The sequence below is a fragment of the Cryptotermes secundus genome, unplaced genomic scaffold (genome assembly GCF_002891405.2).
Source record: "Cryptotermes secundus unplaced genomic scaffold, Csec_1.0 scaffold328, whole genome shotgun sequence".
NCBI lineage: Eukaryota > Metazoa > Arthropoda > Insecta > Blattodea > Kalotermitidae > Cryptotermes > Cryptotermes secundus.
In genome coordinates, this window is record NW_019744110.1 from 1,132,012 (window position 1) to 1,154,971 (window position 22,960).

The following is a 22,960-nucleotide window of genomic DNA, read 5'->3' on the forward strand; positions in this document are numbered from 1 at the left end:
TTTTAACAAGCAGTGTAACAGTTACGTGAGTGATACACACCTGATGATGGCCATTTAGGGCCGAAACATGTAGTGTGGAGGAGGAAAAAGAAGTAAAAACTACAATAAAATTGTTGCACTTAAGACGGTATTTGTCCATATATATCTGGAATGTGATGCTATGTAGTCTGGTATAAGGGTACCGACGTTTCAGAAGAAACCTACTGTCTCCACTGTGTCATATCCGAGAGGAATTTAACCTTCAGTAATATTTCTACTTCCATATTGAAGTCACTTTATTTTAGAAGTAAAGTCATTGACGCCTTTTTGAAATCTCGCTCGGGATACCGGCTACCCTAACTGAAGTTGCGTGATTTTCCTAAGTCCCTCCACGTAAATGCTGGGATAGGAATTCGATTAGGCCAGTACTGCCTCCTTCCAAGTCTTTTTCATTTCATCAATCATCCATCATTCAACCCTTTGCAGTTTCGATACTGAAAGCGTTTGTCAAATAACCTTCGAAAAAAACTACTGTGGGCAGGGCTAGTTTTTCACAGCAGCCGATTATAAAATTCTGGCGTATATTTTTAAAGGCGTCCTGTTTATTGACAGAAAATTTTCTATTCACAGTGTAGAATTTAAATTGTTTCCATACATTAGTTATGAGTAGCTGTCTTTATTTTTATGAAATAGAAACGCATGTCCAATTTGCGTCGTGTATTTGACCTGACGCAACCGTAGAAGCTGTTTCAGAAAAATGTTGTTCAATTGGATTACATTTAAGCGATATGAAATGGCAAGGGCCTGCCTTTTGTAGAGAACAAGCAGATGCACACGCTGCAGTGACCGAGAAAGGCTCGTTTTGTTTAAATTCTGGAAGTGGGCCTATATAAGTATCCTAACGCTTTGTTTCATAAAACATATCTTCCGTGTTTGGCAACTGTTTTATGAATAAATGGTACCCTACGATGCTGCACATCGAGTATGATGAGGTAAAGTCCTAGTTGAATTTATGGTGAGGTTAGCCCGGTGTAAACACTGCCCGTTGTGTTATACAGGTATAATGGAGACAATGTCTGTGTACATCTACTTCGGAAAAAAAAACAAAATTTTCCGTCGGATATACTACAGAATTTAATTGCAGTAAAATATATTTAATTTAGTTTACTTCCTTGTTTCCTCTGTATAAGTTATCAATCATTCTCAGATCTCTAAATCTGTAAGTTAAGAATAATTCTACACTCACTCACTCACTCACTCACTCACTCACGCATAACGTGGAGTCCTTCTTGAGGAGAAGCCAAATTTGCAGCTATTCAAGAACTACCCAGCATATTATGGAGCCTGATAGTTCATTACTGTGGTCACAAGAGTCAGTATCCTAGGCCAGTACAGTCGAATCCATATCATCCCATCTTACCTCTCGAATAAATCTACAAATCAATTTATTTTTAATCTACTCTCCTTCAGATGTCTGATTGATGTTTAGCTATTTTCAAAGATTTGCAACTACATAATTTTTACAGAATCTCTGACTCTAAACAATGAAACTATAGATATGGCAGGAAAGATTTTAGACCCGTTTAAGGTATTATTTCAGCAGCCGCATGAAGGAAAACAATTAGACTCTGTGTCAAGTTAGTCGATCTTCACTTTGAATGTGAAATGGCAGTGCTCACTACTCGCCGGTGACGTTGGGACCCTCTCGCAACGCAACGCTTCCGGCTGGGAAATATATAACCACTGAACTCTGCGGAGGAAGTACAATTGACGTGTTGTTCCGAACCACGAAGAATGAGAGAGCTGCATCGGCTACTGTGGCCTGAGGGGATGCGGAAATTTCAGCACTGAAGACAGAAACACAGGAGACTTTAAGATATGAGGCAACTGATGTTTGTTGCCCAACTCAGAATGAGGTCAGACTAGAACCCCGTGATGAAGGAACAATTGCAGAAAGAACATACAGGATATGAGGGGCATTCGTTAAACTAGCACGTGATATTCCTTTATGCGGTTCGGCTCTCAGTGGAGTAGCCATTTGCAGAGGCCAGACTTTATCTCAATGAAAAGTCGTTATCCATTTGTACATGTGGAAATTCAGCTATAGTGGCGTAACTAAGGTTCGTTAAGGAAGAAAATGGAGTCTGCTGGGTAGGAAACCCAGTCACGTCTTTACTTGCATCTCTCGAGAAGAACAACAAGAGGTAACGACTGTATTTATTAACTTAAATTCGTGCGAGCCAGTTTACACAGACAGCAAAAGTTACAGGCAAGTGGGTGTCAGACATTTTTGTCGCGAAATGTCCAGTCACATGTGTGTTTCCTTTCAGCATGATGAAGTTGTGCCTCAGTGAGAAGGTTTAACACTACCGCATGCGTAACCCTTAGAGAATATTCAACTCAGTAACACACGATATGATACGGCATTTGTTTCCTTGACAACATTGTTGGATTTATATGCCAAAAAAAAATTCTTTATTGAATTTAATGTTCTTTTATGTAGGTATGTTGGATATGTATATAAGCGTAGTATCTCTCTTTTACGTTATAATATTTAATGTAATGGCACTTACTTCATGCACCATTAACGCTCTAGACGTGTATAGTGGAGGCCGAAAGCTCGAATATTGGTAGCGTTTCGGTCTTTTATAGTTTCATTTAGCCTACTGAGGAAAATGTAGCAATCCTTGAAGTAGGCCATGACAGCTTCCTTCCAAATTCTTACTTATTCACCACTCATTATCTTCCCATTTCTATGGCACACGACTTCTGCAATTAAAGTAGCTTCATTAAAGAATTCGGGAATTTAACAACGGCTTTTACGAACAACCGACTCTTTTCTCTCCCTGAAATGTATCAGTTTGAGCTTTGACTTAGGATCATATGGGAGAACTAAACAGTTTCCCTGTCTATTATCTAAATATGAACCTAAAGACGATAATATTGTGCCATGACACCCGAAAGGCAGAACAGTGGAGCCAGAAGAGAACGCCGTTGCTTTTAATGGCTCGATAACACGTGTCTACGTCAACGGATGAGCGCGCACCATTAGAGAAACTGATGGAAGTGACGTTTTCTAGTTGCTGCCACGAGTAGCTATGAGACGGTGGCCAACCGGAAACGACCTAATCAGGACAGCCGAACATTCTTCATTGTTGGAAGACGTTACCGGACAATGCCTTGTGAATGTATCGAAATATCTTACCTCAAGTTACATATGTTGAGATTGAGAGCGAAGTATTGAGAACATGAGACTTAAGTGAGAGAAAATAAAGGGAAGGGGAGGATATTGCAAAATAAACAACTGCATAGTGCGTGATTTCACAAAATATTAGCGAGACGAATTAAGGGAAAATGAAATTGTCGTTTCGTGTAGCATAGATGGAAAACGAGAAGGATGCACAAAATTTTGGTTGGAAAACTTGAGAGGAAGACTCGGTTTATGGGTTGCATTATCAATCTCTTATTCCTCATGTTGTACATACCGTTTATTTATATGTATGGCATTTTTAATCTGTTGATCTTGGGTCATTATTCACTAACAGTTTCGGTTAAAGGGGATATTGTAAGGTAGACAGGATTATGATATTAAAATGGAGTGGTGTTTTAATGTAGTTTGATTGTTATTTCCTTGTGCGTGTGTGTTTCTTTGGACGAAGCTGTGGATGTGGTTCACTATTGTTGCTTAATGCTTGCGATGCAATATTATTTTATTAGTTTATGGTATTCTTCTGGGTTTTGGGATTATGTGTAAATTAATGTACATGTCTGATGTTTAAAACATCGAAAATCCGCATCAATAGAAATCATAATTCATGGTGATTTCTGTCATTCATACGAACACAAATCATGAAGTATGAATTATCTAATAAACAGACTGCATATATACCAAATGTTCAGAAAGTTAAAAATAGCAGGAAGGGAATATCAGGAAAATTCTACACAGTAACCAGTATATCAACACACACACACACGAACACTCTTCCCCACAGCAAAGTACAGACAAACCAAAAAATTATGGAACACTATTACAAAGCCCAAAATAAAATAAAATAAAAAGTTATAATATTATTTAATTTCATAAACATTAAAATAGCATTCTGTAAACGAAAGTTAATAGAACACACCATAAGCCTAAAACTACTAATAATGGATACATACAGCAGAAGTGGCATAAAGCAATTAAAACTTTTAGACTACCAATTAAAATATATAGAGCCAACAGGACGAGCATTCAATACCAGATACAAGGAACACATTGAACCAATAACAGCAGAAACCCTCGAGACTCGAACCACATACTAAACACAGCCACACATCTGGCAGTATAACCAGTATTATGGTTAACGTGAGGATAGAGGAGAGAAAACATCAAAATATTTTAGAAAAGTATCACGTTTGCCAAGTTTACAAAATCAAGCTTCATATAGAAAACCACAACCGCTACTCGAAACGCTGTCACTGCATCCCTACCAGACAGCAGCACTCCCATCTACACGTGTCCCATACTAGATACACACACACCACAGTTTTCGTTCACTCTTTATTCAACACTAAAAATTAAATAATATGCACATACGTGAATTACAAATAACTCCAAGCTGGACGTTGAAAGCCTCTTGATGTCCTTAACTGTGTAAGTCTGACCATGTGCTTGTAAAGAAATCGACTGCTTGTTATCATGATGGAGCACAATAGCCTCATTTCTATGCCGTACCCTCTACATTCAACCATGGTTTGCCTCTGATCTTTTCATCGGCGCGGATTACAGTGGGCGTTATCTCGAATTTCTTTGTGTACCGCATAATTTATCTTTTTAAGCAGTGCTATAATACTAATTTTTTCTGCAACACTACATGTATTTGTGTTCATTATGCATAATAATCCAAGCGGACAATCTTTTTAAAAGAAATCAAAATCATTAGTTCGCTAAGGGCCGGAATCAGTGTAATGAAATCCAACAACTTTCTCTGCTGCTCGTCTATCTCTCCTTTTTTAATGGAGAGGGCATTATGTGTGTCCTATCTCTGTACTTCGTGTCATTTACCCCCGCTGCAGCTCGGACGGTTGCGATGAACAACAGGAGTGGGCATGCCATTTCATTTCACGGCAGTTTATCCAGACGCGCGATATGACTAGAATAAATCTCATATTTTACGAGAACCTTGTAACCCCTCGATGCTTTATGGCTGACTTGTACCCGCAATAAAATGAAAAGTATATTCATATCGATTTCTGGATTAAATGGAACTTTATGACTAAGGTTATGTGTTTTTCTGCTGGCCGTGCTACAATGTTATTCTAACACATCTCTGTTTCCGTCATAAAAGAATAAAACGTACATAAACTCGTAACACTCCTCATACTTTTTATTGCTAATGCCTTTTTGATCTCTCGTAGTACACATCATGCTTGCATGTTCACTTTTGAACAACGTTTGTAAATCTAACCAACAACACATTTCCGAATGTTAAGTTTACTGTCAAAATGTCTACTTTAAGATCGATTAAATGTTACCCCTTTTGCTGCCAGGTGTCTCAGGAAACAAGTGACCGTCCATCATCGGGGAGCAGCAGTATACCGAAGCAATTTGTCTCTTTTACCCCTCACGTCACAACTACTGGACTCTCAGTGGAAGGGGAAAAATGTCTGTTGAGAAGTCTCTGTTGTGTAATATGCAATGAAATTCTCTATGTAGATAATACTCTGACAATTTCATGGCTCCATGACTAATAATAACGGGTTTTGGATTGGATTTATTGACATCTTTTACCATATCTCTTAATCACAGTCAGTTATAACAGCTCACAGTCAATGACTGCTTAAGACTCACTCCATTCCTTACTGGACTACGAGTGTCTTCTCTTCTGTCACTCACTTGGTTCTGATTTATGAATCACGTTCTTGATTCTGCTTTCTGTTGTGACTCCTCATGTACGAATGAATTCGCTGTTATCTGAACGGCCGCTTATATAGTCTAGCGGTGTCGTAGGGAAGTGTTTGTTGCTTGCTCGTAGCAACGATGTGGTTCCGAAGAGTCTACAACTTCCATTTTCGTATCCGTGGACACATCCAGCAATGTTTTGTGTTTAAGACTCGTATCTCCCCGGACACTTTCCCAGAAACGTCCTACATGTCAATACAATTCTAACTCTATATCATAATATTCTAGGGAATACTGGCGTTATTAGGAAGGTCCAGGAAAACCCCGTGGAAGTGGAATAGCATGGAACATATTACAGTAATGATCTGTGTTTATTAATTTGCTGAACAAAGGATTAAATAACATAATGTACCATAAACGAAATGTAGAAAATATATTAGATGCTATGGAGGCGGGTCTAAAAATATGACGAAGCTCTGGGCTGTTGTGAACACGATATTGAACCTTCCCAATTCTTGTATTTCTTGGTCAGGTGGGCGACTATCGTTTTTTTAAGAACTCTGCTGCATCGAATTCGATACTTTCTGAGTTAGCTAAATGAATTCTAACTCTTATGTAAGGGGAATTTGTATGAATTTACCGCCACATTTACCTCTACAATATATGATGGGCCTTAGAAAAGGCACAGACAGTTCTCATCTAAGCTGTAAAGCAGTTTCGCCGTGATATAAGCGACATCTGTGTCATGAGCCTGTGAGCTGTTTCTTCTCCAGGTTTTACTGCGATTTCCCCTTCTGTAAATGCCCTTTGCTCTTACCAACTCAACTCATAGGCACTGCAGTTTTAACAGGTTCCGCTGAGGATGAGTAATCCGCTGTGGAAACTGTCATTTATTGCGCAGTACAGGTTTAACCTGCTCGTTTTTTGCTATGGCAATAGGAATCTTCTTTCTGTCTTTTGTTAGTCCATAACTTGTCCTGACCTCACTTTTTTACTGAATATTCTTCTATATATTGGAAGCTGCAATTGGACCACACACGCTGTACTCGTTTGTTTCGATTGCACCGCCAGCATAATCTGTGTCCATCTTTCCGTGACAGCCGTTCAGTTGTCTCTAGCATGAATCAGGCACAAGCTACATCGAAATTCTTAACGTTACAATATGGCATATATTCGATGTATTTCACAAACTTGGTTTTACACACTCCACCTAACGGCCCACATACCCTCTTCTCCCGAGCACGCTGGTTCTCTCGTATGAAAGGGCGACAATCTCCCGTCCATGTCTCATCCCCTTGCTGCATATCCACCGCTCTCCGTTGCTGGACAAAGCGAGACCCGGCGCTTTCTGGCAGAAGCGACCGAGCTGCTTCCCCGTGGCTTTCCGCAGAAACTTACCCTCGACCCTTCTCCCATCTCTTTCCTTCCCCTATCCAGGGGAATCACGCATGTGAGTTCGGTGTCTGCGTAAGAGTCCCTCTGTCAATAGACACACATACACACACAGTCAAGCATGTTCACTTTTTGCACACACGCGCTTGCACGCATTTGCGCACTCGCACAGAGATACGCGCATTTCTGTACGCTCACACGCATTACCACACTCACGCAGATGAGGCTTCGAAGAGAACGATGTAATGCGTACTTTTGGGAGCTTCCGAAAGCTGAGCTTTGTGGCGTATCATGTACCACGTCCGGTGTACCTTGAGTAACAGAGGGTATCGTGTAACGGACAGACGAACAAACAAATGACGGAGCTAACATGTGCGTCTTGCAGGTGGCCTCAGGCTCAAGCTGGTTCCTCGTTCGCAGATTTCTCTATCCTGAAGATGGAGGCAATACATTCCCCCGAAACGTCGGTTCACACAAGATCTACACGGCACCACATCCCAGAAGACAGCTTTCCTTATAGTTACCGACGTCAAAACCTCAGATCCTAAATCCACTCGTAGTATCTGTTCGAACGCTTTTTTGCTTTGTGTCGTCACTTACCTGGTTTGCTTTCATGGCTGTTTCTTGATGTGAATATAACATATTTCATTACCATATGGACATCATATAGTCGTGATGCTGAGTGATGCAACTTCTGGCACTCAGCATGAATCACATTCGCAGCCAGGCAGCAACTGAAATGGCCTACAAATTAATATTACATGTTGAGACTACCCGCAACACAGGTCTGTCAGAGAAGTTGTCGCATAATACAGGCGCACCGAACAGCGGAGACAGTATCCGTTCCTCATCCAATTCGTAGATTCGTTGTGACCTAGGTACTGTGGTTGGATACATCGCTTGTACATCAGAAGTTGGAACAACAGAATGTCACTTTCACGTGTGATTTGAATTCGGCTAGTATCCATGTCAGTTTCTCCCATAATTTTCCGGAATCATACCGTAAGACACATATATCAGAATCACTTCCTACCGAATTCCTCCCGACTCATCATTCACAATCATCACCCAAGTCAAATGGCTCCATTAGATGAAGTAGCGTTGTAAGCAAACCGGAGAGAAACACAGTATTTCATATGTGATACAAACAGATCTGCTAATGTTTCCTCTTCATTTCACGTTATTGTCTGTCGGATTAAATGGTAAAACTTGTGATTTTCATCTGGAGATATTCGGTTCGGCCACCACATTGATTATATTGACTCTGGATTTCCTCCGTCTTCTTCAGTCCGTCCAGACAAATGTCGGGGTAGTACCTCAAATTAGTCGATCCCCGCTTCCTCAAACATTCTTTTCAATTCATCATTAACTAATGAGATGACGACTGAAGTTGTACGGAATTACTATAAATGATTCATTCGTTTTTAAAACGCTATATTTTCCAAAGTATTACACTTACAAATATGATTAACAATAAAAGGAACCGTAAACTTATCATGTTTGTATTATGTGTACCAGTTGGCAGCACGAGTTCAGTGCCTTTACAAAATGGCGACAAAGCAGGAAAAGAGTTTTTGTTTGTTGGAACATGCGAGATGTTCGTGCGAGCAACATTCCATTTATCCGGGAAGGTTAATCGTCACAATGTGAGATTGTGGGGCACTGAAAATCCTCGTGCAATTGTAGCACTTGAAAGAGATCCACCAAAGCTGATTGTTTTCTGTGCACTGTCACAAACAAAGCTGTATGGGCCGTTTTTCTTTTGTGAGAAAACTGTGACTGGTACATCTTACCTAGATATGTTGCAGTTATGGTTGTTTCCACAACTGCCTGTTGATTCCGGGGATTTTGTCTTGCAACAAGACGGGGCACCCCCTCATTGGAACATCAATGTTCGTCGCTACCTAAACAATGACCTTCGGCATCGCTGGATTGCGCATGTTCGTGAGGATGACGTTGCTCTGTTCACGTGGCCCCCCAGATCACCTGATCTAACCCCTTGTGACTTCTTCCTTTTGGGGTACATTAAGGATCGTGTTTGCGTACCCCCACTGCCAAGAACACTAGTAGAGCTGAGGGAACGCATCGATGCTGCAGTGATGACCATTGACAGGATGATGTTACAAAATGTGTGGAACGAGCTCGACTACCGTCTGGACGTGTGTCGTGTGACCCAAGGGATACACATAGAACATTTGTAGAGTGTGAAGAAAACGTGGTGAGTTTATGGTTCCTTTATATATCAATCATATTTGTATATATATTTCTTTGGAAAATATAGCGTTCTAAAATGAATGAATCATTTATAGTAATCCTGTATATTCTGGACTACTGATTAAGGTAAAGGTAAATTTGTTCCCATGCTTAACTAACTAACTAACTAACAAACACCATGAACGCGTATGCGGGAGTGGATGTATGCATCCACATTTTCTTGACTGGCTGGAGGTGAGCGGTCAGCTTCACACTCCGGCAGCTTTACCTCTGGGGAAAGAGCCCTAGGCACCCATTTGATAGGAAAGTTGGTGACCCCACAGTCGGACTGGACAACGTGGAGAAGAGAAAATCCTTGACATTACTGGGACACGAACTTCGACCTCTCAGTCATCCAGCCCGTATCCAGACTACTGACAGCGTCACTAAATAAAATATTGATATATAAGTAAGGACAGAATGCCGACAGTGTTGCCTAGAGCCGAGGGAGAGAAGTAACAGGCGGGTGCAGGACACGTGTTGTATGTTGATGAGTTTCATGATTTTTGTTCGTCACCAAATCAAAGGGGAGGCTTGTACGGGGCATGGGGTTCACATGCGAGAGATGAGAAGTGCATGCAAAATCTTAATCGGAAGTGCTAAAGGGAAGATACAATGTGGGAAGAGAGGCGTATGTAGGAGGTTAGTATTTATATGAAACTTAAGGGAATTCATTCATTCAACAGCGGCTCTACAGCTCTTTGCTGGACCCTGGCCTCTTCTTCAGTTTCGTAATCTTTTTTACACAGACGGTAGGACTCTTGGGCGGGGGATAAGCCCGTACCAAGGCCGCCACCTACACACAGGACAACACAAACACAGAAGAAACGCAACCACAAACATCCATACGTTTCAGTGGGATTCGAACAACTGATCCCAGCGTTGGAGCGAGCGAAGACAGTTCAAGCGTCCACATTACTCGTGCTCGTGCTTGTGTGACTCGCTATGCTCGCGAGTAATGTGAACGATATGACAAGTCATGAGACAAGAAAATTTTAAATTTGTAATTTAAAAACTATAGCCAATAAATTAAAATACGACTACAGCCTATACACACTACGAGTAAATATACGGATCCTCACGCGCCGAAGCCTGGCGAGCAACTGAAGTATTGTGGACGAAGGTTTACGAGCACAAGTAAAAGCCAGACGAATCTCCCGATGACCACAAACCTGGCGAGCACGAGCACGAACACGAGTAATGTGGACGCCCCTTTAGATCGCGCGGCCACCGCAATCGGTCCTTAAGGGAATAGAATGCGAAAGTTTTAATGAACTCGTTGTGTTCCGTAAGAGGCGGGGTGATATTTGACTAGGTCGGCGACTAGTAGCTTCTATCGTGACTCTTGCGATGACAAATTAGTACGAAACGTCGGTAATCAAAAAGCTAAATTGTGTCATAATTCAGAGGAACACAAGCTATATATTCACCAACATGGGGACATAAAATCTCTTACAGCCTGTTTATATTTGGATATTTTCCTTTAAAGATGGAAGACGGAAAAAGGAAAATATTTGGAATTGAATCCTACCAAGAATTCCGCAAATTTAATTTGTTCTTAATCTGTTCATGAATAGAATTCTGATTTTTCACCATCATTCCGTTCTCTCAACTTTTGCCACATTTTTAAATCTCTATGATAATTTTATCTTGAATTCATTTGACTTAGGACCGACTTAGTTATCGGTGCGTTCACTTGTAGCCTGGTTTCCTTATTGGCGTCTACTGTTTGCTCTCCTGTGGAACTGACTTCTTTTTGTCCAATAAATTAACACCATGAATACAAACCAGACGTCAATATGTCCCATTCAGTTACTTCTTATTCCATCTGATTATCTTGAACTTTTTTAACTGCATATTCTACACGTCGTGCAGCGTCAGAAAGCAATGACGATGAAGCATCTTGTTGCATACTGCTCTGAAGACGGAATGAATCAGACATTATTTACATAAACGGACTTTGCTACGGGGCTGAATTAAATTCGTTTTAAAAGCAGAAAACCTAAGAAGTCGACATTCAAATTATTGTCAAGAGCTACAAAAATGAGAACTTAATGCTTATTGATTTGACTTCTTCTTTACTTATGCATCAAATCTCCTTCATTGCTTTAGAATTTTGACGTAATATATGGTGATCTTTATTGTATATAAATGTGATGCGGAGAGGAAGGTGTGGAAGTGGAAGTACCGACAAATATATTCTATCCTAAAGCGCTAAAATAGATGAACTGCAGGGGTAACAATTCAGTGATGGGTAATTTATTTGTTTCTCTTCTTCAGCTGCTGATAAAAGAGCATAGTTGCCCTTCTTGTTTCGCCTGTTTAAGGCTCCTTATTAAAAAAAAATACTCCGTGGCTTCACTCCGCAAGCGAACTATACCGACCGAGCGACTGCTGATTGTCGGCGAAGTTAGTGCCAACTTTAGCGGATAGAGGGTGTCACGTGGTCAGCGCAACGAATCCCCACGGCCGTTAATTTCGGTTTTCTATACCGGAGCCGCTACTTTTTCTTTCAAGTAGCTCCTCAGTTATCCTCACGAGTCTGAGTGAACCCCGTTCCAGACCCACTACTTCTCAGAATTTCTGGTAGCGCCTGGAATCGAACCCGGGACCCCTGGATCTGTAGCCATGAACTCTGACCACTAGACTACAGAGGCGGTTTAAACTTCTCTATCACTCTTTAGAAAAATCCTATTACTGACACTTATCAAAGGAATTTCGTGTTGTTATCTCCATCATGCAATTTCTGTTAAGACCAGCAGCAGGATAACACAATTATAGAAATCTAATTGCAGTACCACGGTCAGTACAGGCATGAAGTGAATGTCATTGCATACAGAGTAAATTGTTGTTGGCGTCATGAAACAGGCCGTTATACTCCAGATGACCCTCTGTGCGCGCTCACGCGAACCTGTCTGTCTGTCTGTGCATGCGCGTGGCAATGCAATGCAACAAATGCATATTGTATACAGGCCTTCCATAAAAGAATTACATGATTTGAAACAGTAGTAATGTGAAAATAGTACAACGTATAGCGGTAAATGTGGCAACACTTGAACAGTCTACTCCAAGCTCGATGTGCCTCACCCACGCTTTAGTAACCACGTACACGAAGCCTTACAAGCAAATTCTCCGAACAAGTTTATCGACAGAAATGAGTCACTCGTATGGCCTTTCAGAAGCCCCGATCTAACCATTCTGAACTTTTGTTCTTGGCGCATATCGAGGTCAGTGTCTACCCGAAGGAACCCGAGATCTGAATCCTCTCAGGGACGGAATCTACGCCATCAAGGAAACCGTGACGCCGGAAATGTTTACAAGCATATGGAATGACCTTAACTTGGATTTAATGTTTTTATGACGAAATGTGGTTTACTCATTACGTTAATGAAAATTGTACGAAGTTTATTTCTTTCTATCTAATAAATATTTTAATAATTTACCTTTACTAGCTTCTCTTTAGTGAAAGTTCCAGACCATACCATTCTTTTTATGGAAGCCCCTACACTGCCCAGTGATACATGGCTGTGTGAGTAACCTTTGTGGCTTCTGTCGCCACGCTCCGGCAAATCTTCTTGGAGAAACTGAAATAAAAGGGAGGAAATGGAGGAAGAAAGGATACAAACAACAGAAATGGGTACTTGAATAAAAGCAAATGCAGAATACTCTCTTCTGGGATATGGCTGCAGCCACTTGCTCACGCTGGTTCCTCGCTCTCGGAATTTTATACCCTGAAGATGGATGCGATACATTCCTCCAAAACGTCTGTTTACGCAATATTTACACGGCACCTCATCCCAGAAGATAGTATTCTTCATAGTCACCGCAGTGAAAACCTCAACTCTTGCAGAAAAAAAGGAAATACAGTATATTGCTTGTTATTTGTTCTTTGGTAGGGTTTGGGCTGAGAGTCGACGCATGGACCTCACATTGTTTAAGAGTACTGATCTCTGCACTGTAAGTAGCGGGGCAATAATATAGAGTAAACTTCAAAATTTAAACCGGAAATTTAAACCAAACTTTATGAAAACATGAAATGACCCTTGTTTTTAAATTGTATGTTACAGATTTGTTTTCTGTTTTAAAGATATGGTATTTTCATTACACATCCGCCTACCTGACCACACGGCCTTGCAGTAAAACAAGCTGAACTTATTTCGAAACTTGACGCGGTGTCTCGGGAAAGAGGAACGTGGATGTTGTCAGAAAATCACCTGATAGATGTACGAATGCATAGGCCTTCATTCAGGAAGTGATTGCATGGGTTTTCCCACAAAAGAACATTACAACAGAAGTTTTAGCGGCGCAGAAGTCCGAGAACTCGAGCGACAGAATTGTAGCAATCTGCATCCTTCGAAGGGACATTTCTCTTCATCCTTAAAAGGAGTCGGGAGATCGAGAATTTCATGGAATATTAGACCCAGAAGTCAAGTCAAGCGTTACGTCAAAATTTTAGGAGGTATGAAAGCCATGCTTTTCATCTTGAGCTTCAAACTGACCGTCTGGAAGTTTGAAGAGGGTGGTATACGTTTTGTAGATCTCTAAGTGCCCATTTTCTTCGCCAATGAACAGGCAGGTCTACTATTGTAGAACCAATGAAAGGGCTACATTGTTACATTCGGAATTGAAGGTGACACCACGAAACCCTAGGCAGATGCTTGCTGGTTTGTGGACCGTTCAGACACAAAGTCCATTTAAATCTACGTCTCATAATTTTAGTTCAAGCAGGTAATGAAATCAGTTTATCAGACTCGTGCACTGTGTACCTATATAAATACCCTGCAGAATAAATCTCATGTTTCGGTTATAACAATCAAAATATTTATTATGAACGTAACTGAATATTATGTACATAATGACCTCAAGGTGCTGTTTGTGAGCTCGTGGCAATGCCCCAAGGCGAGTTATTAATATTCCATTCCCAGCTTCCAGTGGCTCTAATTTTGTTTGTAAAACGCCTGTGTTGCTTCTCCCATTGTAGTTAGTTTCACATGAAAATCGACCCGTTAAACCCCTGAGTTCTGATTCACTTGCCGGAAATTGTCGATCTGCATACCCACCTTACCTCAACTTTCGCCTTCACGTCCAAAGTCCTGTGGAGGCTAGAAGATGGAGCTTGGACAGTCGCAAAGATAAAACGACGCATATTCATATTCCAAGGACAAAATCACAGTTCGGAAGACTAAAATAGAAATAATTTCTCTTGTTGCGAGGCGTATACAGTTCTGAAGAATTAAAATTTTGTGCCAACACTGGAAATTGTGCAGCCTTCCTGCGGCTTTCCACGTGGAAGAATGAACATGGGAATGTCATACTCATTTAACATGATAACCCATTTCACCGCTGTAACGCGACATATATTCCCCGACGACAAAAATCCGAGTAAAATGAGGGGGGAAAAAATGCGTGAGGACATAACAGTCATATGTGATTTTAAGTTGGTACGATATATGATACAAATGGTGGAGAATATACTTGCACATTGAAACACGTTAGTTTCTGCAGAGTACGGTACAGCCTATTATAAAGTAAGTACTTTGTGTGAATATAGAAATCACCCTACGGTAATTGAAGCAGTTAGCAGCTCGGCGACAAGTCCAAGGCTGCACCGCACCCCTGGACAATATTATGTGCAGCCCAGTGCCCTTCGCTGACTAGGTTCTATGGTTTGAAGCAATTTGAAGCCTACCCGGCAGCTTCATATGCGTGACAATCACTCGCACACTTCGTGCGTAGCTAACGGGACATGGTAGGAGCTAGAAGGTCTTAGTTTGCGAGTCAAAAACCGTAGAAATATTTATGAGTTTTGACCGTAGAAATATTTATGAGTTTTATTTGAACCCACGTTTAATTTTATGGGCACATGGGATTATTTATCCGCTTTAAATCCGTGCATTTAAAATAATGAAAACACGAGTCACGCAAAATGTTAATGTTCCCTCTTCTAGTCCCTTTGCTTAATAACATTAGTAATCTGTAGAAAGTTTTTTGAGAAAATTATTGTTACATAATTAAAATTTAGTCTCATTGTAAATCTATTAATTTCCTATCTATCTGTCTGTCTGTTTGTCTCTCTTTGTTCCTCTCGCTCTCACTTGAAACATAGGGAATCCGTGAAACGCTTCGCTTCACTTCAGTTTCTTAGACAGTCGGTAAGACTCCTTGGACGGGCGTATCAGCCCGTGGAAAACTTGCTACCTCACACAGAATTAGCGTAGACAAACATGCATGTCTTTAGTGGGATTAGAACCCAAGATCCCAGTGTTCGAGCGGGCAAAGACATTTCGTGACTTAGACCGTGCTATTAATTTCCTGTACCAACACTATATTTTAACCCGCTCAGGGATTCAGAAATCCATGTACATATGCGTATATCCGTAAATACTCAGGTTGATATATATTACCACAATCAATAAGTTCGTGGAATGGTCGCAAAGCGTCGTTGCAGTGCACTACAGCGGATAGGTTGAGGCACAATATGATGCCCTGTCGGTTCATCTCTCGTCATAGCAAGAGGCAGTTGTGTGCAAACAGTTTAAGTATAACTACGACCTCTACTGTGAACTGCAATTAAATGCAACTGGCGGAAATCGAAAATGTGGCAGTTTGAACAGCGGACAAACATCAAGTTCATGCCAAAAACTTGGCAAATCCCCTAGCGAAACGTTTGGCGTATGAAGAATTGGCTGTTGCTACACGACAACGCCCTGCACATCGCTCTGTTCTTGTCCAAGCGAAACTGGCAAGGCAACAGGCCACCGTTTTGCCACACCGTCCGTACTCACCTGATCTCGCACCGTGCGATTTCTTTCTCTTTCACCGCTAGAAAGCCAAGCTACGTGGTCATAGATTTCAGTCGTCCGAGGAGGTCGTCAGTGCCACAAGAGACGCCATAGGGGAATTTCCTGCCAATATGTTTCAGCAGTGTATTCGGCAGCTATATCAATGTTGGCAGACTTGCATAGTGGCCAACGGCAACTATTTTGAGGGCCGATGTGGATCTGTATAAGTGTATGTGAATACCTTGTAATATGATGCCATAAAACCACAGTCCACGAACTTAATGACTCTACCACGTATATATATTGTAACGTGTTTGCAATCCAGAAGAGTCACTGCTATGGAAACGCTAGAATAGACCGTTACAGAGGAGACAACAATTGCTCCATTGTAGTTCTAACAGGAGTCTCCATGGTTATAACAGAGGGTTCGTTGCCTAACAGCGGCCAAGGTTATAAAAGCCCAGCTTCGACGAGAAGTCTTCAGTCTGGATCAAGCCTTCGGAGAAGAAAGTCTCGGAACAGCCAGCTAGGGAGTCAGCCGTGATCGAGCCATCTTAGAAGACAGTCCAGTGTCGCCGATATATTGTGAGCAGTGATTGTACCACTGCAGTGTAAATGATTGTAAAGTGCGTGTAAGGCGAGCGAACGTAATAAACTCGCTATATCGGACAACGGCGTGAATTTATTTGTAGCGTGACACACAAAACACGCTACATTGGTGTCAGAAGTGGGATACGAACTTACACACGTGACCGACGAGATTCGATCTCAAGACACGCTACATTGGTGTCAGAAGTGACTTCGAACTTTAACACGCGTCCAACAACAACATAAAAATGGAAACGCAGCAAATGTTGGAACTTCTGTTGAAGAAAATCAGCGCTGGCCAAGAAAAAACAGACGAGATGCTGAAGGAATTCAGAGCCACGGAGGCCTTGGCGGAAGCCAGACACGCACAGATGATGGCTGATTGGAAAGCCTGGGGGGAAGAGAGGAGAACCACCCACGAGAAGATTGAATCCCACCCAGAAGCGATGCAGTCCGTACTGGAGCATCGAGAAGTCCCCGTAGAAGACGCCCCGAGAATACCGGTCGGAGAACCGAAGAAACGGCGTAGGGACCAAGGGCTGGCCGCGGAGCGCCGCCGGCAGAAAGTGAAGAATTCAACAGGGGAAAATCGTGGGCCCCAAAAGGAATTGGCCACCACACACAGAAGGACATCCCGTCGCGAGACAGTGGCACGACGTTGGAGAAAAGACTTCAAGAAGGAAGCTCCCAAGGGAACCTTCGGATGCCAGCGGAAGAAGTTGGCCGCAGCCAGCAGGATGATGTCCCGCCGTGTGACAGTGGCATGGCGCAAGAGTAACATCTTCAGGAGATCGACGACCCAAGGGAATTGTGAACCGTGGCTCGAATTGGCTGCCGACAGGAATATCACCAGTCGTGCAGGTGCGACACGGCGCAAGGAAAAATTCGGAAAGGAATACTCAATCGGGGTTAATGCTGAACGATGTTGGAAGTACCCTGCATGCAGCACCGGCATAAAGGACAGAGGTCTGAAACAGGGACTACGGGTCAGCAAACAAGTGGAGGACCCCACTACGAACGCCATCGGAGGGCGTAGACCAGGAGAGCTACCACGCCTGGGAGGGAGAAATACCTGTAAGAAGGCCTTCTACGAGATTGTCGTCAGGAAGATCGCGAAGCAGGTAGCCGGATCTTCCGTCGGATTACGAGGAAACAAGGAATGGACATTTTGGAGGGGTAGGCCCCCTCCAAAACGGAAAAAGGGAAACGGTCCTTATGGGAGGAACCGGTAATAGAAGTACCGGCCTCCCCAACAAGAATGATTGGAGAACGAATGAATGTCAAACAAGGCGACCGACAAACTCTGGACCTTGTGCGTGCTCGGGACGAGCACAACTAAAGAGAGGGACGGATGCGGTAAGAGGAACAGCGCAACAAGACTCGCGAAGGACACCAAGGCCGAATGCAGAAGTTGTTAGCAAAACACCGCGTAATCAAAACCGAGGGAGAACCTTTAGGCTGTTCGGGGACGAACAACCTTTAGAAGGGAGCAATGTAACGTGTTTGCAATCCAGAAGAGTCACTGCTATGGAAACGCTAGAATAGACCGTTACAGAGGAGACAACAATTGCTCCATTGTAGTTCTAACAGGAGTCTCCATGGTTATAACAGAGGGTTCGTTGCCTAACAGCGGCCAAGGTTATAAAAGCCCAGCTTCGACGAGAAGTCTTCAGTCTCGGATCAAGCCTTCGGAGAAGAAAGTCTCGGAACAGCCAGCTAGGGAGTCAGCCGTGATCGAGCCATCTTAGAAGACATTCCAGTGTCGCCGAGATATTGTGAGCAGTGATTGTACCACTGCAGTGTAAATGATTGTAAGTGTGTGTAAGGCGAGCGAACGGAATAAACTCGCTATATCGGACAACGGAGTGAATTTATTTGTAGCGTGACACACAAAACACGCTACATTTGGTGTCAGAAATGGGATTCGAACCCACGCCCACAGAAGTGGACTGCGAATTTCACTTGTAGCCGACGGATTAAATACCTCATGAGCTGTAATTATGGAATTACGGTGGCCCAAATTGTATACATTTGGTGAATGTAATTTTGTTCGAGCAAGTTCTTCTGCTAACCGTTTCCGAATTTCCTCAGCATCTTCACCATGAAATGTCCTGTTGTAATCTCGTGCAACCTTAATGTCATGTTTCCAGAACTTCGCTTGGTCCTTGGAAGTACGAGGCCCAACCTCCTTGATTTTAAGAACTATAATTCCTGCCAGGAATATGCAAATGATGTTGATAAGTGTGAGACAAAGGCTGACAGCACCCATAATCAGAAGTTCAACACGAGGGTCTCTGAGTAGGTAGGCTTATAGGAATTTGCTACATTGGAGTCATCATCCTCTAGCATCATGCGTCCCTGCCACAGAATGTCCATGCAGGCCAATGCCCAGAACAAACCAGCATTCACAGCTGGAGGCAACAAAGAAGCAGAAATAGCAACGCCCACAAGAGATGCCGTGTTGTCTCCTAGAATGGCGATGGCGACTGCGGCTCCTGAAGGAAGAGCAACTAGCAAACCGACCCATAAGGATCGAAGCTGACCTCTGGCTATCATCTCATCAGTTGGCCATCCACCATTCCACCAGTGTTCACTGGCTAAACCAGCTGCCAGTCCAAAGATGAAACCGACCACAAGACACACAAGCAAACCGAACAGTTCGTTCAGAACACCCATTTTCTGAAGTTGCCTGTCTTCAATCACAGTGCCAAATGTTCCAGCCATGATGGGTCCCATGAGCGGTGAGATCAGCATACTGGCCACCAAAACGATGGTGCTATTTTCTGCAAGTCCCAACGCAGCCACAATTCCTGCAGTAACAAGCAGAGCAAGAAAATCAAAGGTCAAGCTTGCATCTGCTCTCACACCTTCCACCACTTCCGCGACTTGCGGTTGGACGGACACCGCACAAAGATGTCAGCAGACACCAAGGCCGAATGCAGACGTTGCCAACAGAACACCGCGAATGGAAACCGAGGGAGAACCTTTAGGCTGTTCGGGGAGGAACAACCTTTAGAAGGGAGCAATTGTTGTTTCCTATGCACAGATGATGGCCGATTGGAAAGCCTGGGGGGAAGAGGAGAGAACTACCCACGAGAAGATTGAGCCCCACCCAGAAGCGATGCAGTCCCTACTGGAGCATCGAGAAGTCCCCGTAGAAGACGCCCCGAGAATACCGATCGGAGAACCGGAGAAACGGCGTAGGGACCAGAAAGTGGCCGCGGAGCGCCGCCGCCAGAAACCGAAGGATTCGGCAGGGGAAAATCGTGGGCCCCAAAAGGAATTGGCCATCACACACAAAACGACATCCCGTCGCGCGACAGTGGCACGACGTTGGAGAAACGACTTCAAGAAGGAGACTCCCAAGGGAACCTTCGGATGCCAGCGTAAAGAATTGGCCGCCGACCACAAGAAGATGTCCCTCCGTGCAAAAGTAGCACGACGTAGGGGACACATCATGGGGACCAACCCAACTTGGAACAACGTTGCAAGGGGAGCCCCTAAATGGCGAAGACTTCAGGTGGGTCCAGAGGGCAATATTAGAGTAAAAAGCGCATGCACAAAGCAGCGGCCGCATCCAAAGAACGAGAGGACAACCAGCCGGACATTCAGGAAAATCATCGGGTTAAAACTTGTGAAGTTACCAGCGGGACTTCCCAGCGAGTTACCGAAAACTAGACACTGGACACTGTGGAGGGGTCGACCCCCTCCAAAACGGAAAAAGGGTAACGGCCCTTATGGGAGGAACCGGTAGAGTACCGGCCTCCCCAACAAAGATGAATGAAAGTGAAGAATGACTGTGAGACAACGAGTTCAACAAATCCTCGGCTACGGGAGTGCTCGGGGGCGAGCACCACCGAAGAGAGGGGCGGATGCGGTTGGACGGACACCGCACAAAGATGCCAGCAGACACCAAGGCCGAATGCAGACGTTGCCAACAGAACACCGCGAATCGAAACCGAGGGAGAACCTTTAGGCTGTTCGGGGACGAACAACCTTTAGAAGGGAGCAATGTAACGTGTCTGGAACCCAGAAGAGTCACTTCTGTGGAAACGCCAGAATAGACCGTTGCATAATAAACAACAATTGCTCTACTATAGTTCTAACAGGAATCTCCACGGATACGACGAATACGCAAAGCGTTCCCACAGAGACAACGCGATAACAATGGGTTATTGCGTAGGAAACGCGAGCCAACAAAGCGACGTTTCCACTGCTATAACAGAGGATTCATTTGTCTAGCAGCGGCCAAGGTTATAAATAGCCCAGCTTCGACGAGAAGTCTTCAGTCTCGGATCAGCCATCGGGGAAGTCAGTCTCGGAACAGCCAGCTAGGGAGTCAGCCGTGATCGAGCCATCTTAGAAGACAGTCCAGTGTCGCCGAGATATTGTGAGCAGTGATTGTACCACTGCAGTGTAAATGATTGTAAAGTGTGTGTAAGGCGAGCGAACGTAATAAACTCGCTATATCGGACAACGGCGTGAATTTATTTGTAGCGTGACACACAAAACACGCTACAATATATATATATATATACACATGCATAATTATATTAATATACATACGTATATAAGTGCGTGCGTAGACGCTTCCATATGTATGTACACGTACATGCCGAACTCACTTCCGGTACTCGTGGCCCTAATTTTCGCTAATGTAATGTGTATTAAGTTCAAGCAACAACCTTACGTTTCTTCCTAGTAATCACTAACCTCTTTTCTTTGCTGTCCCATGCTCTAGGAACAATTTATCACTTAAAACACCTGCTAAGTGATTAAACGTCTATGTGACTGATGGAAAAGGTCACCATTACACCCCATAATCTCTCAGCAACCAAGGAGACGCCATCAACAACGAAGCTATCTTTCTTACCTTCGTTCTCTTCATGATTTCCACGAATAGCAGCAAGTCTCCAGACATATTTGCTTTTGGCTGTCAGTTAACTGTCCTTGACAGTGACCCAGTTCAGATGCTGTATATTTAGATATAATTGACTGATTTCATTGCCATCAGGCCGGAAGGTCGCGGGTTCAAGTCCCGATGAGGTCATTGGATTTTCTTCAATTGACCTAATCCTTTCCGCCGCTCTATGGCCTTGTGGTCGACTTAGCCTCTAAGTGAAATGAGTACCAGGAATTAATTAAATAATTTTCCTGGGGAGTAAAGCGCGGCCGGCACCTAAGGCTGACAACCTTACCGCCATCTTTGAGCCGATTGTCTAGATAATGGGGGATTTTCATCGTCTCACAAGCCTATGGACCTTCAGGGCCTGGTACAGCGATAACTTGACTTTTTTTCTACCTTATTTAAATAACTGAAATCCCTCGCACCGTTCCTCTCATACCTCTCCTTATGCATCACATAAATTTTCAGCCAAACCAATGTGTACGGTAGTATCGCGACCCGAAAAGCACATGGTTTCTCTAAGTTGTGAGCTGGAACACTGTCGCAGTAAACTTGTCCAGCTGAGCACTGATTTGTTTCCTTTGTTGGTTGCCCTGAATTCCGCACCATAGCAACAACATACATACAAACCTTCCAACAGCTGTTTTTGCCTACTGGCTTGTAGAAAGTCGTAGAACTGTCAGAGATCTCCCAACTCCTAATTTAAGTATTTACTGTGGTTATCACTGCCACTAGTACTACTACTATTAGGAGCCGGGGTAACGTAGTCGGTATAGCGAATAGCTAGGAGCTGGACGACCGAGTGCTTGGAGTTCAAGTCCCGGTGGTGTCAAGAATTTTCTCCACGTCGTCGACACCGGCTCTGGGGCCTACCCAGCCTCATATCCAATGGGTACCGAGGGCTCTTTCCCCTCGGGTAAAGCGACCGGGGAGTGAAGCTGACCAGTCACCTCCAGCTAGTGCCGAGGTCAAGAAAATGTGGATCTATACATCCACACCCCCATATACCTTCATGCCGTAGTGCTTAATTAGTTAAGCACAGAGATAACTTTAACGTTACGTTAATATTATAACTATTACACAGTATAACTGTTCAGTTGATAAAATGGCAATGAAGTACCACAGCAGAACATGATTCGTGGAATGTGTGTATATACGAGTACATGATGTGGGAGT

At 43.3% G+C, this 22,960-nt stretch overlaps 1 protein-coding gene and 1 pseudogene across 1 annotated transcript in view; one reads left to right on the forward strand and one right to left on the reverse strand.

The window, feature by feature from the left end:
* Nucleotides 1-22,960, forward strand: part of LOC117283090 — a 495,561-nt gene that overhangs the window by 44,348 nt on the left and 428,253 nt on the right. The window lies entirely within an intron of this gene.
* Nucleotides 7,293-21,799, reverse strand: LOC111874438 (annotated as a pseudogene).